Raw genomic sequence first — 20796 nt, forward strand, 5'->3', positions numbered from 1 at the left:
TTCGGACACACCATTACGCTGTGGTGTTCCAGGCGGTGTTAACTGTGAAACAATTCCACATTGTCTTAAGTGAGCACCAAACTCAAAACTCAGATATTCACCCCCACGATCAGACCGTAGGAACTTGATCTTCTTGTTACGATGATTTTCCACTTCACTCTGAAATTGCTTGAACTTTTCAAATGTTTCAGACTTGTGCTTCATCAAGTAGACATAACCATATCTACTTAAATCGTCAGTGAAGGTGAGAAAATAACGATATCCGCCGCGTGCCTCCACGCTCATTGGACCACACACATCGGTATGTATGATTTCCAATAAGTCACTTGCACGCTCCATTGTTCCGGAGAACGGAGTCTTAGTCATCTTGCCCATGAGGCATTGTTCGCACGTGTCAAGTGAATCAAAGTCAAGTGACTCCAAAAGTCCATCAGCATGGAGTTTCTTCATGCGCTTTACACCAATATGACCTAAGCGGCAGTGCCACAAAAATATGGCGCTATCATTGTTAACTCTAACTCTTTTGGTCTCAATGTTATGTATATGCGTATTGCTCTCAAGATTCAATATGAACAATCCTCTCACATTCGGTGCATGACCATAAAAGATGTTACTCATAGAAATAGAACAACCATTATTCTCTGACTTAAAAGAGTAACCGTCTCGCAATAAACAAGATCCAGATATAATGTTCATGCTCAACGCAGGCACTAAATAACAATGATTTAAGTTAATCACTAATCCCGACGGTAGCTGAAGTGACACTGTGCCGACGGTGATTGCATCAACCTTGGAACCATTTCCTACGCGCATCGTCACTTCATCTTTCGCCAGCCTTCGTCTATTCCGCAGTTCCTGTTTCGAGTTGCAAATATGAGCAACAGAACCGGTATCAAATACCCAGGCACTACTACGACAGCCGGTTAAGTACACATCAATAACATGTATATCAAATATACCTGATTTTTCTTTGCCCGCCTTCTTATCTGCCAGATACTTGGGGCAATTGCGCTTCCAGTGACCCATACCCTTGCAATAGAAACACTCCGTTTCAGGCTTAGGTCCAGCTTTGGGTTTCTTCGGCGGATTGGCAACAGGCTTGCCGCTCTTCTTCGAATTGCCCTTCTTGCCTTTGCCGTTTCTCTTGAAACTAGTGGTCTTATTCACCATCAACACTTGATGCTCTTTACGGAGTTCAGACTCTGCGACTTTCAACATCGCAAACAACTCGCTGGGAGACTTGTTCATCCCTTGCATGTTGTAGTTCAACACAAAGCCTTTGTAGCTTGGCGGCAGTGATTGAAGGATTCTGTCAGTGATAGCTTCTTGCGGGAGTTCAATCCCCAGTTCAGCTAGACGGTTTGAGTACCCAGACATTTTGAGCACATGTTCACTGACAGACGAGTTTTCCTCCATCTTGCAAGCATAGAATTTATCGGAGGTCTCATACCTCTCGATCCGGGCGTTCTTCTGAAAGATAAACTCCAACTCCTGGAACATCTCAAATGCTCCATGACGCTCAAAGCGACGTTGAAGTCCCGGTTCTAAGCCATACAAGACTGCACATTGAACTATTGAGTAGTCCTCCTTACGCGCTAACCAAGCGTTCTTAACATCCTGATCAGCCGTAGCGGGTGGTTCATCTCCTAGCGCAGCATTAAGGACATAATCCTTCTTCCCAGCTTGTAAGATTAGCTTAAGATTACGAGCCCAGTCTACAAAGTTGCATCCATCATCTTTCAACTTAGCTTTCTCTAGGAACGTATCAAAATTCAGGATGACTGTCGCGTGAGCCATGATCTACAACACAAATATATTCAAAGTGGACTTAGACTATGTTCAAGATAATTAGAGTTCAACTTAATCAAATTATATGCTAAACTCCCACTCAAAAAGTACATCTCTCTAGTCATTTGAGTGGTTCATGATCCACTTACACTATCCCAAGTCCGATCATCACGTGAGTTGGGTATAGTTTCAGTGGTAAGCATCCCTATGCTAATCATATCAACTATATGATTCATGATCGACCTTTCGGTCTCATGTGTTCCGAGGCCATGTCTGCACATGCTAGGCTCGTCAAGCTTAACCCGAGTGTTCCGCGTGCGCAACTGTTTTGCACCCGTTGTATGTGAACGTTGAGTCTATCACACCCGATCATCACGTGGTGTCTCGAAACGACGAACTGTAGCAACGGTGCACAGTCGGGGAGAACACAATTTCGTCTTGAAATTTTAGTGAGAGATCACCTCATAATGCTACCGTCGTTCTAAGCAAAATAAGGTGCATAAAAGGATTAACATCACATGCAATTCATAAGTGACATGATATGGCCATCATCACGTGCTTCTTGATCTCCATCACCAAAGCACCGGCACGATCTTTTTGTCACCGGCGCCACACCATGATCATCCATCAACGTGTTGCCATCGGGGTTGTCGTGCTACTTATGCTATTACTACTAAAGCTACATCCTAGCAAAATAGTAAACGCATCTGCAAGCACAAACGTTAGTATAAAGACAACCCTATGGCTCCTGCCGGTTGCCGTACCATCGACGTGCAAGTCGATATTTCTATTACAACATGATCATCTCATACATCCAATATATCACATCACATCGTTGGCCATATCACATCACAATCATACCCTGCAAAAACAAGTTAGACGTCCTCTAATTTTGTTGTTGCATGTTTTACGTGGTGACCAAGGGTATCTAGTAGGATCGCATCTTACTTACGCAAACACCACAACGGAGATATATGAGTTGCTATTTTAACCTCATCCAAGGACCTCCTCGGTCAAATCCGATTCAACTAAAGTTGGAGAAACCGTCACTTGTCAGTCATCTTTGAGCAAAGGGGGTTACTCGTAACAATGAAACCAGTCTCTCGTAAGCGTACGAGTAATGTCGGTCCAAGCCGCTTCAATCCAACAATACCGCGGAATCAAGAAAAGACTAAGGAGGGCAGCAAAACGCACATCACCGCCCACAAAAACTTTTGTGTTCTACTCGAGAAGACATCTACGCATGAACCTAGCTCATGATGCCACTGTTGGGGAACGTCGCATGGGAAACAAAAATTTTCCTACGCGCACGAAGACCTATCATGGTGATGTCCATCTACGAGAGGGGATGAGTGATCTACGTACCCTTGTAGACTGTACAGCAGAAGCGTTAGAGAACGCGGTTGATGTAGTGGAACGTCCTCACGTCCCTCGATCCGCCCCGCGAACAATCCCGCGATCAGTCCCACGATCTAGTACCGAACGGACGGCACCTCCGCGTTCAGCACACGTACAGCTCGACGATGATCTCCGCCTTCTTGATCCATCAAGAGAGACGGAGAGGTAGAAGAGTTCTCCGGCAGCGTGAGGGCGCTCCGGAGGTTGGTGATGACCTTGTCTCAGCAGGGCTCCGCCCGAGCTCCGCAGAAACGCGATCTAGAGGAAAAACCGTGGAGGTATGTGGTCGGGCTGCCGTGGAAAAGTCGTCTCAAATCAGCCCTAAAACCTCCGTATATATAGGTGGGAGGGAGGGGGCCTTGCCTTGGGGCTCAAGGAGCCCCAAGGGGGTCGGCCGAGTCCAAGGGGGAGGACTCTCCCCCCCAAACCGAGTTGGACTAGGTTTGGTGGGAGGGAGTCCCCCTTCCTTCCCACCTCCTCCTTTTTTTTCTTTTGTCTCTTGATTTTCTTATCCTTGGCGCATAGGGCACTTGTGGGCTGTCCCACCAGCCCACTAAGGGCTGGTGTGTCTCCCCCAAGGCCTATGGGCTTCCCCGGGGTGGGTTGCCCCCCCCCCCGGTGAACTCCCGGAACCCATTCGTCATTCCCGGTAACTCCGAAAACCTTCCGGTAATCAAATGAGGTCATCCTATATATCAATCTTCGTTTCCGGACCATTCCGGAAACCCTCGTGACGTTCGTGATCTCATCCGGGACTCCGAACAACATTCGGTAACCAACCATATAACTCAAATACACATAAAACAACGTCGAACCTTAAGTGTGTAGACCCTGCGGGTTCGAGAACTATGTAGACATGACCCGAGAGACTCCTCGGTCAATATCCAATAGCGGGACCTGGATGCCCATATTGGATCCTACATATTCTACGAAGATCTTATCGTTTGAACCTCAGTGCCAAGGATTCATATAATCCCGTATGTCATTCCCTTTGTCCTTCGGTATGTTACTTGCCCGAGATTCGATCGTCAGTATCCGCATACCTATTTCAATATCGTTTACCGGCAAGTCTCTTTACTCGTTCCGTAATACAAGATCCCACAACTTACACTAAGTTACATTGCTTGCAAGGCTTGTGTGTGATGTTGTATTACCGAGTGGGCCCCGAGATAGCTCTCTGTCACACGGAGTGACAAATCCCAGTCTTGATCCATACTAACTCAACTAACACCTTCGGAGATACCTGTAGAGCATCTTTATAGTCACCCAGTTACGTTGCGACGTTTGATACACACAAAGCATTCCTCCGGTGTCAGTGAGTTATATGATCTCATGGTCATAGAAATAAATACTTGACACGCAGAAAACAGTAGCAACAAAATGACACGATCAACATGCTGCGTCTATTAGTTTGGGTCTAGTCCATCACGTGATTCTCCCAATGACGTGATCCAGTTATCAAGCAACAACACCTTGTTCATAATCAGAAGACACTGACTATCATCGATCAACTGGCTAGCCAACTAGAGGCATGCTAGGGACGGTGTTTTGTCTATGTATCCACACATGTAAATGAGTCTTCATTCAATACAATTATAGCATGGATAATAAACTATTATCTTGATACAGGAATTATAATAATAACTATATTTATTATTGCCTCTAGGGCATAATTCCAACAGCACTCACCCCTCTCTTGTTGCTAGTATCTCCATAGGAAGATCTGAATATGCGTAGGAATTTTTTTGAATTAATGCTACGTTCCCCAAGAGTGGCATCCGAGCCATGTTTTCTATGTGTAGATTCTATGCACGAGTAGAACACAAAAGGTTGTGGGCGATGATTTGTCAATTGCTTGCCGCTACTAGTCTTATTCTTTTCCGACGGTATTGTGGGATGAAGCTGTTGGGTAACGTAGCATAAATTCAAAATTTTCCTACGCATGTTCAGATCTTCCTATGGAGAGACCAGCAACGAGAGAGGGGTAAGAGCATCTTCGTACCTTTGAAGATCGCTAAGCGGAAGCGTTGCTAGAACGCGGTTGATGGAGTCGTACTCGCGGCGATTCCGATCTAGTGCCGAACAACGGCACCTCCGCGTTCAACACACGTGCAGCCCGGTGACGTCTCCCGCACCTTGATCCAGCAAGGAGGAGGGAGAGGTTGGGGAAGAAGTCCAGCAACACGACGGCGTGGTGTCGGTGGAGAGACGAGGTCTCCCGGCAGGGCTTCGCCAAGCGCCGGCAAAGAGGAGGGAGAGGAGCAGGGCTGCGCCGAGAGAGAGATGAAACCGTGTCTCAAACAGCCCCGAACCCTCAACTATATATAGGGGGAGAGGGAGGGGGCGCAGCCCTTAGGATTCCCACCCCCAAAGGGTGCGGCAGCCCCAGATGGGAGAGGAGGCGGCGGCCAGGGCAGGGAGGAGGGGTGGCGCACCCCTCTGGTGGGCCTTAGGCCCACCTATGCTAGGGTTTCCCCCTTCCCCCTTTCTCTGGTGCGCATGGTCTGGGTGGGGGTGCACCAGCCCACCTAGGGGCTGGTTCCCTTCCCCACTTAGCCCATCTAGCCTCCCGGTGTCGTTGCCCCCCTTCGGTGGTCCCCTGGGACCACCTCCGGTGGTCCTGGTGACGCCCGAAACACTTCCGGTGTCAAAAACCATCCGTCCTATATATCAATCTTTACCTCCGGACCATTCCGGAGCTCCTCGTGACATCCGGGATCTCATCCGGGACTCCGAACAACTTTCGGTAACCTCGTACAATAATTCCCTATAACCCTAGCGTCATCGAACCTTAAGTGTGTAGACCCTACGGGTTCGGGAGACAAACAGACATGACCGAGACACCTCTCTGGCCAATAACCATCAGCGGGGTCTGGATACCCATGGTGGCTCCCACTAGCTCCACGATGATCTCATCAGATGAACCACGATGTCAAAGATTCAATCAATCCCGTATACGATTCCCTTTGTCTGTCGGTATAGAACTTGCCTAAGATTCGATCGTCGGTATACCTATACCTTGTTCAATCTCGTTACCGGTAAGTCTCTTTACTCGTTCCGTAGCACGTCATCGTGTGACTAACTCCTTAGTCACATTGAGCTCATATTGATGTTCTACCGAGTGGGCCCAGAGATACCTCTCCGTCACACGGAGTGACAAATCCCGATCTCGATTCGTACCAACCCAACAGACACTTTCGGAGGTACCCGTAGTGCACCTTTATGGTCACCCAGTTACGTTGTGACGTTTGATACACCCAAAGCACTCCTACGGTATCCGGGAGTTGCACAATCTCACGGTCGAAGGAAAAGATACTTGACATTAGAAAAGCTTTAGCATACGAACAATACGATCTAGTGCTAGGCTTAGGATTGGGTCTTGTCCATCACATCATTCTCCCAATGATGTGATCCCATTATTAATGACATCTAATACCCATGATCAGGAAACCATGATCATCTATTGACTAACGAGCTAGCCAACTAGAGGCTTGCTAGGGACACATTGTGATCTATTTATTCACACATGTATTACTGTTTCCTGTTAATACAATTATAGCATGAACAATAGATGATTATCATGAACAGGGAAATATGATAATAACTATTTTATTATTGCCTCTAGGGCATATTTCCAACAGTCTCCCACTTGCACTAGAGTCAATAATCTAGTTACATTGTGATGTATCGAACACCCATAGCATTATGGTGTTGATCATGTTTTGCTCGTGGAAGAGGTTTAGTCAACGGGTCTGCAATATTCAGATCCGTGTGTACTTTACAAATATCTATCACTCCACTCTGGACATGGTCCTGGATGGAGTTGTAGCGGCGCTTGATGTGCTTCGTCTTCCGGTGAAACCTGGGCTCCTTGGCTATGGCAATGGCTCCAGTGTTATCACAGAAGAGTGTCATAGGACCCGACGCGCTTGGAACCACTCCAAGGTCGGTGATGAACTCCTTCATCCAAATTCCTTCATGAGCCGCTTCTGAAGCAGCTATGTACTCCGCTTCACATGTAGATGCTGCCACGACTTCTTGCTTGCTGCTGCACCAGCTCACTGCCCCACCATTCAACACATATACGTATCCGGTCTGTGACTTAGAGTCATCCGGATCTGTGTCGAAGCTAGCGTCGACGTAACCCTTTACGACGAGCTCTTCGTCACCTCCATAAACGAGAAACATTTCCTTAGTCCTTTTCAGGTACTTAAGGATAATCTTGACCGCTGTCCAGTGTTCCGCACCGGGATTACTTTGGTACCTCCCTACCAAACTTATGGCAAGGTTTATATCAGGTGTGGTACACAGCATGGCATACATTAGAGAGCCCACGGCTGAAGCGTAGGGGACAGAACTCATCTTCTCTCTATCTGCTGCCGTGGTCGGCGACTGAGTCTTATTCAATCTCATACCTTGCAAAACAGGCAAGAACCCTTTCTTTGAGTTTTCCGTATTGAACTTTTTCAATATCTTGTCAAGGTATGTACTTTGCGAAAGAGCTATGAGGCGTCTCGATCTATCTCTATAGATCTTGATGCCTAATATGTATGCAGCTTCTCCAAGGTCCTTCATTGAAAAACTCTTGTTCAAATAGGCCTTTATGCTCTCCAACATCTCTATATTATTCCCCATCAATAATATGTCATCCACATATAGTATGAGGAAAGCTACAGAGCTCCCACTCACTTTCTTGTACAGACAGGCTTCTCCGTAAACCTGTATGAACCCAAACGCTTTAATCATCTCATTAAAGAGAATGTTCCAACTCCGAGATGCTTGCACCAGTTCATAGATGGAGCGCTGGAGCTTGCACACTTTGTTAGCACCCTTAGGGTCGACAAAACCTTCTGGTTGCATCATATACAACTCTTCCTTAAGGTTCCCGTTAAGGAATGCTGTTTTGACGTCCATTTGCCAAATTTCATAATCATAAAAGGCGGCAATTGCTAACATGATTCGGATTGATTTCAGCTTCGCTACGGGAGAGAAAGTCTCTTCGTAGTCAACTCCTTGAATTTGTCGAAAACCCTTTGCGACAAGTCGAGCTTTGTAAACGGTTACATTACCGTTTGCATCAGTCTTCTTCTTGAAGATCCATTTATTTTCTATGGCTCGCCGGTCATCGGGCAAGTCCACCAAAGTCCATACTTTGTTCTTATACATGGATCCTATCTCGGATTTCATGGCCTCAAGCCATTTGTTGGAATCCGGGCCCGCCATCGCTTCTTCATAGTTCGAAGGTTCACCGTTGTCTAACAACATGATTTCCATCACAGGGTTGCCGTACCACTCTGGTGCGGAGCGTACCCTTGTGGACCTTCGCGGTTCAGTAGTAACTTGATCCGAAGCTTCATGATCATCATCATTAACTTCCTCTTCAGTCGGCGCAGGCACCACAGGAACAACTTCTTGCGCTGCGCTACTTTCCTGTTCGAGAGGGGGTGTAATTACCTCATCAAGTTCTACCTTCCTCCCACTTACTTCTTTCGAGAGAAACTCTTCCTCTAGAAAGGATCCGTTCTTGGCAACAAAGGTTTTACCTTCAGATCTAAGATAGAAGGTATACCCAATAGTTTCCTTAGGGTATCCTATGAATACGCATTTCTCCGCTTTGGGTTCGAGATTTTCTGGTTGAAGTTTCTTCACATAAGCATCGCAGCCCCAAACTTTAAGAAACGACAACTTAGGTTTCTTGCCAAACCATAGTTCATACGGTGTCGTCTCAACGGATTTAGACGGTGCCCTATTTAAAGTGAATGCTGCAGTTTCTAATGCGTATCCCCAAAATGATAGCGGTAAGTCGGTGAGAGACATCATAGATCGTACCATATCTAATAAAGTGAGATTACGACGTTCAGACACACCGTTGCGCTGCGGTGTGCCAGGCGGCGTCAGTTGTGAAACGATTCCACACTTCCTTAGGTGTGTGCCAAACTCGTGACTCAAATATTCTCCTCCATGATCAGATCATAGACATTTAATTTTTCTATCACGTTGATTCTCAACCTCACTCTGAAATTCCTTGAACTTTTCAAACGTCTCAGATTTGTGCTTCATCAAGTAGATATACCCATACCTACTCAAATCATCGGTGAGAGTGAGAACATAACGATAACCACCGCGAGCTTCGACGTTCATTGGACCACACACATCAGTATGTATTATTTCCAATAAGTCGGTTGCTCTCTCCATTATTCCTGAGAATGGAGTCTTAGTCATCTTGCCCATGAGGCACGGTTCGCATGTGTCAAATGATTCAAAGTCAAGAGACTCTAATAGTCCATCAGTATGGAGCTTCTTCATGCGCTTAACGCCGATATGACCAAGGCGGCAGTGCCACAAGTATGTGGGACTATCATTATCAACTTTGCATCTTTTGGTACTCACACTATGAATATGTGTAACATCACGATTGAGATTCATCAAGAATAAACCATTCACCAACGGAGCATGACCATAAAACATATCACTCATATAAAAAGAACAACCATTATTCTCTGACTTCAATGAGTAGCCGTCTTGCATCAAGCAAGACCCTGATACAATGTTCATGCTTAAAGTTGGTACTAAATAACAATTATTAAGGTTTAAAACTAATCTCGACGGTAGATGTAGAGGTAGCGTGCCGACGGCGATCACATCGACCTTTGAACCATTCCCGACGCGCATCATCACCTCGTCCTTGGCCAGTCTCCGCTTATTCCGCAGTTCCTTCTTTGAGTTGCAAATGTGAGCAACAGCACCGGTATCAAATACCCAGGAGCTACTACGAGCGCTGGTAAGGTACACATCAATAACATGTATATCACATATACCTCTAACGTTGCCGGCCTTCTTGTCCGCTAAGTATTTGGGGCAGTTCCGCTTCCAGTGACCTTTTCCCTTGCAATAGAAGCACTCAGTCTCAGGCTTGGGTCCGTTCTTTTTCTTCTTCCCGGCATCTGGCTTACCGGGCGCGGCAACAGCTTTTCCGTCTTTCTTGAAGTTCTTCTTGCCCCTGCCTTTCTTGAAACTAGTGGTCTTGTTGACCATCAACACTTGATGCTCCTTCTTGATTTCTACTTCTGCAGACTTGAGCATCGAGTAAAACTCGGGAATGGTCTTCTCCATCCCTTGCATGTTGTAGTTAAGCACAAAGCCTTTGTAGCTTGGTGGGAGAGACTGGAGGATTCTGTCAATGATAGCATCATCCGGAAGTTCGACTCCAAGTGAAGTCAGACGACCATGTAACCCAGACATTTTGAGTATGTGCTCACTGACAGAACTGTTCTCCTCCATCTTACAGCTGAAGAACTTGTCGGAGACTTCATATCTCTCGACACGGGCATGAGCTTGAAAAACTAGCTTCAGCTCCTGGAACATCTCATATGACCCGTGTTGCTCAAAACGCCTTTGGAGCCCCGTTTCTAAACTGTATAACATGCCACACCTGACCAGAGAGTAGTCATCACTCCGCGCTTGCCAGATGTTCAGAATGTCCTGGGCTGCTGCAGGAGCGGGAGGGTCACCTAGCGGCGCATTAAGGACATAAGCCTTTTTAGCTGCTTCAAGGATGAGCTTCAGGTTGCGAACCTAGTCCGCATAGTTGCTACCATCATCTTTCAGCTTGTTTTTCTCTAGGAATGCGTTGAAGTTGAGGTTGACGTTGGACATCTACATATTTATAAAGACAACTTTTAGACTAAGTTCATGACAATTAAGTTCATTTAATCAAATTAAGTATGAACTCCCACTTAAATCAACATCCCTCTAGTCATCTAAGTGATACATGATACATGTTGACTAACCCGTGTCCGATCATCACGTGAGACGGACTAGTCACCATGGTGAGCAACTTCATGTTGATCGTATTCAACCATACGACTCATGTTCAACCTTTCGGTCTCTTGTATTCGAGGTCATGTCTGTACATGCTAAGCTCGTCGAGTCAACCTAGGTGTTTCGCGTGTGTAAATCTGGCTTACACCCGTTGTATGCGAACGTTAGAATCTATCACACCCGATCATCACGTGGTGCTTCGAGACAACGAACCTTCGCAACGGTGCACACTTAGGGGAATACGTTCTCGAAATTTTAAGAGGGATCATCTTATTATGCTACCGTCATTTTAAGAAATAAGATGTAAAACATGATAAAACATCACAATGCAATCATATAGTGACATGATATGGCCATTATCATCTTTGCTCTTTCGATCTCCATCTTCAGGCATCGCATGATCATCATCGTCACCGGCGTGACACCATGATCTCCATCATCATGATCTCCATCATCGTGTCTCCGTGAAGTCGTCACGCCAACTACTACTATCACTACTACTATGGCTAACCGTTAGCAATGAAGTAAAAGTAGTAAGCACATGGCGTTGCATCTCATACAATAAATTAAGACAACTCCTATGGCTCCTGCCGGTTGTCATACTCATCGACATGCAAGTCGTGAAACCTATTACAATAACATGATCATCTCATACATCATACATGCAACATCACAACTTTGGCCATATCACATCACATGTCAAACCCTGCAAAAACAAGTTAGACGTCCTCTAATTGTTGTTGCAAGTTTTACGTGGCTGATTTGGGTTTCTAGCAAGAATGCCTTCTTACCTACGTGACAGCCACAACGATGATATGCCAAAGCTATTTACCCTTCATAAGGACCCTTTTCATCAAATCCAATCCGACTAGAGTAGGAGAGACAGACACCCGCTAGCCACCTTTATGCACGATGTGCATGTCTGTCGGTGGAACCAGTCTCACGTAAGCGTACGTGTAAGGTCGGTCCGGTCCGCTTCATCACACAATACCGCCGGAAAAGAATAAGACTAGTAACGGCAAGCAAATTGACAAATCATCGCCCACAACTTTTGTGTTCTACTCGTGCATAGAATCTACGCATAGAAAACCTGGCTCGGATGCCACTGTTGGGTAACGTAGCATAAATTCAAAAATTTCCTACGCATGTTCAGATCTTCCTATGGAGAGACCAGCAACGAGAGAGGGGTAAGAGCATCTTCGTACCTTTGAAGATCGCTAAGTGGAAGCGTTGCTAGAACGCGGTTGATGGAGTCGTACTCGCGGCGATTCCGATCTAGTGCCGAACAACGGCACCTCCGCGTTCAACACACGTGCAGCCCGGTGACGTCTCCCGCACCTTGATCTAGCAAGGAGGAGGGAGAAGTTGGGGAAGAAGTCCAGCAACACGACGGCGTGGTGTCGGTGGAGAGACGAGGTCTCCCGGCAAGGCTTCGCCAAGCGCCGACAGAGAGGAGGAGGGAGAGGAGCAGGGCTGCGCCGAGAGAGAGATGAAACAGTGTCTCAAACAGCCCCGAACCCTCAACTATATATAGGGGGAGAGGGAGGGGCGCAGCCCTTAGGGTTACCACCCCCAAGGGGTGCGGCAGCCCCAGATAGGAGAGGGGGCGGCGGCCAGGGCAGGGAGCAGGGGTGGCGCACCCCTCTGGTGGGCCTTAGGCCCACCTATGCTAGGGTTTCCCCCTTCCCCCTTTCTCTGGTGCGCATGGGCTGGGTGGGGGAGCACCAGCCCACCTAGGGGCTGGTTCCCTTCCCCACTTAGCCCATCTAGCCTCCCGGGGTCGTTGCCCCCCTTCGGTGGTCCCCCGGGACCACCTCCGGTGGTCCCGGTACATTACCGGTGACGCCCGAAACACTTCCGGTGTCCAAAACCATCCGTCCATTATATCAATCTTTACCTCCGGACCATTCCGGAGCTCCTCGTGACGTCCGGGATCTCATCCAGGACTCCGAACAACTTTTGGTAACCTCGTACAACAATTCCCTATAACCCTAGCGTCATCGAACCTTAAGTGTGTAGACCCTACGGGTTCGGGAGACAGACAGACATGACCGAGACACCTCTCTGGCCAATAACCATCAGCAGGGTCTGAATACCCATGGTGGCTCCCACTATCTCCACGATGATCTCATCGGATGAACCACGATGTCAAAGATTCAATCAATCCCGTATACGATTCCCTTTGTCTGTCGGTATAGAACTTGCCCGAGATTCGATCGTCGGTATACCTATACCTTGTTCAATCTCATTACCGGTAAGTCTCTTTACTCGTTCCGTAGCACCTCATCGTGTGACTAACTCCTTAGTCACATTGAGCTCATGATGATGTTCTACCGAGTGGGCCCAGAGATACCTCTCTGTCACACGGAGTGACAAATCCTGATCTCGATTCGTACCAACCCAACAGACACTTTCGGAGGTACCCGTAGTGCACCTTTATGATCACCCAGTTACGTTGTGACGTTTGATACACCCAAAGCACTCCTACTGTATCCGGGAGTTGCACAATCTCACGGTCGAAGGAAAAGATACTTGACATTAGAAAAGCTTTAGCATACGAACAATACGATCTAGTGCTAGGCTTAGGATTGGGTCTTGTCCATCACATCATTCTCCCAATGATGTGATCCCGTTATCAATGACATCTAATGCCCATGATCAGGAAACCATGATCATCTATTGACTAACGAGCTAGCCAACTAGAGGCTTGCTAGGGACACATTGTGATCTATTTATTCACACATGTATTACTGTTTCATGTTAATACAATTATAGCATGAACAATAGACGATTATCATGAACAGGGAAATATGATAATAACTATTTTATTATTGCCTCTAGGGCATATTTCCAACAGAAGCGGCCCGGACCGACCTTACACGTACGCTTACATGAGACTGGTTCCACCGACAGACATGCACACCGTGCATAAAGGTGGCTAGCGGGTGTCTGTCTCTCCTACTCTAGTCGGATTGGATTTGATGAAAAGGGTCCTTATGAAGGGTAAATAGCTTTGGGATATCATCGTTGTGGCTGTCACGTAGGTAAGAAGGCGTTCTTGCTAGAAACCCAAATCAGCCACGTAAAACTTGCAACAACAATTAGAGGACGTCTAACTTGTTTTTGCAGGGTTTGACATGTGATGTGATATGGCCAAAGTTGTGATGTTGCATGTGTGATGTATGAGATGATCATGTTATTGTAATAGGTTTCACGACTTGCATGTCGATGAGTATGACAACCGGCAGGAGCCATAGGAGTTGTCTTAATTTATTGTATGAGATGAACCGCCATGTGCTTACTACTTTTACTTCATTGCTAACGGTTACCTATAGTAGTAGTGATAGTAGTAGTTGGCGTGATGACTTAACGGACACACGATGATGGAGATCATGGTGTCACACCGGTGACAATGATACTCATGCGATGCCTGAAGATGGAGATCGAAAGAGCATAGATGATAATGACCATATCATGTCACTATATGATTGCATTGTGATGTTTATCATGTTTTTCATCTTATTTCTTAGAACGGCGGTAGCATAATGAGATGATCCCTTTTAAAATTTCAAGAACGTATTCCCCTAAGTGTGCACCATTGCGAAGGATCGTTGTCTCGAAGCACCACGTGATGATCGGGTGTGATAGATTCTAACGTTCGCTTACAGCAGGTGTAAGCCATATTTACACACGCGAAACACCTAGGTTGACTCGACGAGCTTAGCATGTACATACATGACCTCGAATACAAGAGACCGAAAGGTCGAGCATGAGTCGTATGGTTGAATACGATCAGCATGAAGTTGCTCACCATGATGACTAGTCCGTCTCACGTGATGATCGGACACGGGTTAGTCAACATGGATCATGTATCACTTAGATGACTAGAGGGATGTCGATTTATGTGGATGTTCATACTTAATTTGATTAAATGAACTTAATTGTCATGAACTTAGTCTAAAAGTTGTCTTTATAAATATTTTAGGTGGTCAATGTCAACCTCAATTTCAACGCATTCCTAGAGAAAAACAAGCTGAAAGATGATGGTAGCAACTATGCGGACTCGGTTCGCAACTTGAAGCTCATCCTTGAAGCAGCTTAAAAGGCTTATGTCCTTGATTCGCCGCTAGGTGACCCTCCCGCTCCCGCAGCAGCCCAGGACATTCTAAACGTCTGGCAAACGCGGAGTGATGACTACTCTCTGGTTAGGTGTGGCATGCTATACAGTTTGGAAACGGGGCTCCAAAGGCGTTTTGAGCAACACGGTGCATATGAGATGTTCCAAGAGCTGAACCTAGTTTTTCAAGATCATGCCCGTGTCGAGAGATATGAAGTCTCCGACGAGTTCTTTAGCTATAAGATGGAGGAGAACAGTTCTGTCAGTGAGCATATACTCAAAATGTCTGGGTTACACGGTCGTCTGATTTCACTTGGAGTCGAACTTCCGGATGATGCCATAATTGACAGAATCATCCAGTCTCTCCCACAAAGCTACAAAGATTTTGTGCTGAACTACAACATGCAAGGGATGAAGAAGACCATTCCCGAGTTGTACTCTATGCTCAAGTCTGCATAAGTAGAAATCAAGAAAGAGCATCAAGTATTGATGGTCAACAAGACCACGAGTTTCAAGAAGGGCAAGGGTAAGAAGAACTTCAAGAAAGACGGCAAAGACGTTGCCGCGCCGGGTAAGCCAGATGCCGGGAAGAAGAAAAAGAATGGACCCAAGCCTGAGACTGAGTGCTTCTATTGCAAGGGAAAAGGTCATTGGAAGCAGAATGGCCCCACGTACTTAGCGGACAAGAAGGTCGGCAACGTTAAAGGTATATGTGATATACATGTTATTGATTTGTACCTTACCAGCGCTCGTAGTAGGTCCTGGGTATTTGATACCGGTGTTGTTGCTCACATTTGCAACTCAAAGCAGGAACTGCGGAATAAGCGGAGACTGGCCAAGGACGAGGTGACGATGCGCGTCGGGAATGGCTCCAAGGTCGATGTGATCGCCGTCGGCACGCTACCTCTACATCTACCGTCAGGATTAGTTTTATACCTTAATAATTGTTATTTAATACCAGCTTTGAGCATGAATATTGTATCAGGGTCTTGCTTAATGCGAGACGGCTACTCATTTAAGTCAGAGAATAATGGTTGTTCTATTTATATGAGTGATATCTTTTATGGTCATGCTCCATTGGTGAATGGTTTATTCTTGATGAATCTTGATCGTGATGTTACACATATTCATAGTGTGAGTACCAAAATATGTAAAGTTGATAATGATAGTCCCACATACTTGTGGCACTGCCGCCTTGGTCATATCGGTGTTAAGCGCATGAAGAAGCTCCATACTGATGGACTATTAGAGTCTCTTGACTTTGAATCATTTGGCACATGCGAACTGTGCCTCATGGGCAAGATGACTAAGACTCCATTCTTAGGAATAATGGAGAGAGCGACCGACTTATTGGAAATAATACATACTGATGTGTGTGGTCCAATGAATGTTGAAGCTCGCAGTGGCTACCGTTATGTTCTCACTCTCATCGATGATTTGAGTAGGTATGGGTATATCTACTTGATGAAGCACAAATCTGAGACGTTTGAAAGTTTCAAGGAATTTTAGAGTGAGGTTGAGAATCAACGTGACAGAAAAATTAAGTGTCTACGATCTGATCGTGGAGGAGAATATTTGAGTCACGAGTTTGGCACTCACCTAAGGAAGTGTGGAATCGTTTCACAACTGACGCCGCCTGGCACACCGCAATGCAACGGAGTGTGTGAACGTCGTAATTGCACTTTATTAGATATGGTACGATCTATGATGTCTCTTACCGACTTACCGCTAACATTTTGGGGATACGCATTAGAAACTACAGCATTCACTTTAAATAGGGCACTGTCTAAATCCGTTGAGACGACACCGTATGAACTATGGTTTGGCAAGAAACCTAAGTTGTCGTTTCTTAAAGTTTGGGGTTGCGATGCTTATGTGAAGAAACTTCAACCAGAGAAGCTCGAACCCAAAGCGGAGAAATGCGTATTCATAGGATACCCTAAGGAAACTATTGGGTACACCTTCTATCTTAGATCCGAAGGTAAAACCTTTGTTGCCAAGAACAGATCCTTTCTAGAGAAAGAGTTTCTCTCGAAAGAAGTAAGTGGGAGGAAAGTAGAACTTGATGAGGTAATTACACCCCCTCTTGAACAGGAAGGTTGCGCAGCGCGGGAAATTGTTCCTGTGGCGCCTACACCAACTGAAGAGGAAGTTAATGATAATGATCATGGAGCTTCGGATCAAGTTACTGCTGAACCGCGAAGGTCCACAAGGGCACGCTCCGCACCAGAGTGGTATGGCAACCCTGTGATGGAAATCATGTTGTTAGACAACGGTGAACCTTCGAACTATGAAGAAGCAATGGCGGGCCCGGATTCCAACAAATGGCTTGAGGCTATGAAATCCGAGATAGGATCAATGTATGAGAACATAGTATGGACTTTGGTGGACTTGCCCGATGACCGGCGAGCCATAGAAAATAAATGGATCTTCAAGAAGAAGACTGATGCAAACGGAAATGTGACCGTTTATAAAGCTCGACTTGTCGCAAAGGGTTTTCAACAAATTCAAGGAGTTGACTACGAAGATACTTTCTCTCACGTAGCGAAGCTGAAATCAGTCTGAATCATGTTAGCAATTGTCGCCTTTTATGATTATGAAATTTGGCAAATGGACGTCAAAACAACGTTCCTTAACGAGAATCTGAAGGAAGAGTTGTATATGATGCAACCAGAAGGTTTTGTCAACCCTAAGGGTGCTAACAAAGTGTGCAAGCTCCAACGCTCCATCTATGGGCTGGTGCAAGCATCTCGGAGTTGGAACATTCGCTTCAATGAGGTGATTAAAGCGTTTGGGTTCATACATGTTTACGGAGAAGCTTGTCTGTACAAGAAAGTGAGTGGGAGCTCTGTAGCTTTCCTCATACTGTATATGGATGACATATTATTGATGGGGAATAATATAGAGATGTTGGAGAGCATAAAGGCCTATTTGAACAAAAGTTTTTCAATGAAGGACCTTGGAGAAGTTGCATACATATTAGGCATCAAGATCTATAGAGATAGATCGAGGCGCCTCATAGGTCTTTCGCAAAGTACATACCTTGACAAGATATTGAAGAAGTTCAATATGGAGAACTCAAAGAAAGGGTTCTTGCCAGTTTTGCAAGGTATGAGATTGAGTAAGACTCAGTCACCCACCACAGCAGCAGATAGAGAGAAGATGATTATTGTCCCCTACACTTCAGCCGTAGGCTCTCTAATGTATGACATGCTGTGTACCAGACCTGATATAAACCTTGCCATAAGTTTGGTAGGGAGGTACCAAAGTGATCCCGGTATGGAACACTGGACAGCGGTCAAGAATATCCTTAAGTACCTGAAGAGGACTAAGGAGATGTTTCTCGTTTATGGAGGTGACGAAGAGCTCGTCGTAAAGGGTTATGTCGATGCTAGCTTCGACACAGATCCGAATGACTCTAAGTAACAGACCGGATACGTATATGTTTTGAATGGTGGGGCAGTGAGCTGGTGCAGCAGCAAGCAAGAAGTCGTGGCAGCATCTACATGTGAAGCGGAGTACATAGCTGCTTCAGAAGCGGTTCATGAAGGAATTTGGATGAAGGAGCTCATCACCGACCTTGGAGTGGTTCCAAGCGCGTCGGGTCCAATGACGCTCTTCTGTGATAACACTGGGCCCATTGCCATAGCCAAGGAGCCCAGGTTTCACCAGAAGACCAAGCACATCAAACGCCGTTACAACTCCATCCAGGACCATGTCCAGAGTGGAGTAATAGAGATTTGTAAAGTACATACGGATCTGAATGTTGCAGACCCGTTGACTAAACCTCTTCCTCGAGCAAAACATGATCAACACCATAATGCAATGGGTGTTCGATACATCACAATGTAACTAGATTATTGTCTCTAGTGCAAGTGGGAGACCGTTGGAAATATGCCCTAGAGGCAATAATAAAATGGTTATTATCATATTTCCTTGTTCATGATAATCGTCTATTGTTCATGCTATAATTGTATTAACAGGAAACAGTAATACATGTGTGAATAAATAGATCACAATGTGTCCCTAGCAAGCCTCTAGTTGGCTAGCTCGTTGATCAATAGATGATCATGGTTTCCTGATCATGGGCATTAGATGTCATTGATAGCGGGATCACATCATTGGGAGAATGATGTGATGGACAAGACCCAATTGTAAGCATAGCACTAGATCGTGTTGTTCGTATGCTAAAGCTTTTCTAATGTAAAGTGTATTTTCCTTCGACCGTGAGATTGTGCAACTCCCGGATACCGTATGAGTGCTTTGGGTGTATCAAACGTCACAACGTAACTGGGTGACTATAAAGGTGCATTACAGGTACCTCTGAAAGTATCTGTTGGGTTGGTACGAATCGAGATCGGGATTTGTCACTCCGTGTGACCGAGAGGTATCTCTGGGCCCACTCGGTAGAACATCATCATGAGCTCAATGTGACTAAGGAGTTAGTCACACGATGACGTGCTACGGAACGAGTAAAGAGACTTACCGGTAACGAGATTGAACAAGGTATATGAATACCGACGATCGAATCTCAGGCAAGTTCTATACCGATAGGCAAAGGGGATTGTATACGGGATTGATTGAATCCTTGTCATCGTGGTTCATCCGATGAGATCATCGTGGAACGTGTGGGAGCCACCATGGGTATCCAGATCCCGCTCATGGTTATTGGCCGGAGAACGTCTCGGTCATGTCTGCATGCTTCCCGAACCCGTAGGGTCTACACACTTAAGGTTCGATGACGCTAGGGTTATAGGGAAATGTTATATGAGGTTACCGAAAGTTGTTCGGAGTCCCGGATGAGATCCCGGACGTCACGAGGAGCTCCGGAATGGTTCGGAGGTAAAGGTTGATATATAGGATGGATGGTTTTGGACACCGGAAATGTTTCGGGCGTCACCGGTAGCGTACCGGGACCACCGAAAATGGTCCCAAGGGTCCACCGGGAGGGGCCACCAGGCCCAAGAGGTAGCATGGGCCAAAAGAGGGAGGGCAACCAGCCCAAAGTGGGCTGGTTCACCTCCCACAAGTGGCCCAAGGCGCGGGAGGGAGAGAAGGGGGGGAAACGGTGGCGCTGGTGGGCCTAAGGCCCACCTAAGGGGTGCGCCACCCCCTACCCTAGCCACCACACCTCCCATCTGGGGGGCTGTCGCACCACCTAGGGGGGAAACCCTAGGGGTGGCACCCCCTCCCCTCCTCCTATTAATACCTAGGGGTTTGGGGCTGTTTGAACACACCGTTTCTTCTCCCCTCGGCGCGCAGCCCTGCCCCCCTCCTTCCTCCTTCTCTCGCGGTGCTTGGCGAAGCCCTGCTGGGAGACCTCGTCTCTCCATCGACACCACGCCGTCGTGCTGCCGGAGATCTTCCCCAACCTCTCCCTCCTCCTTGCTGGATCAAGGTGCGGGAGACGTCATCGGGCTACACGTGTGTTGAATGCGGAGGTGTCGTGGTTCGACACTAGATCAGAATCACACCACGATCTGAATCGCCGTGAGTACGACTCCATCAACCGTGTTATAGCAACGCTTTCGCTTAGCGATCTTCAAAGGTATGAAGATGCACTCACCCCTCTCTCGTTGCTGGTCTCTCCATAGGAAGATCTGAATATGCGTAGGAATTTTTTTGAATTTATGCTACGTTCCCCAACAGTGTAAGCATACAATTGCAGTTGA

Source organism: Hordeum vulgare, chromosome 1H (assembly GCF_904849725.1).
Source record: "Hordeum vulgare subsp. vulgare chromosome 1H, MorexV3_pseudomolecules_assembly, whole genome shotgun sequence".
In the NCBI taxonomy this organism is placed as follows: Eukaryota; Viridiplantae; Streptophyta; class Magnoliopsida; order Poales; family Poaceae; genus Hordeum; species Hordeum vulgare.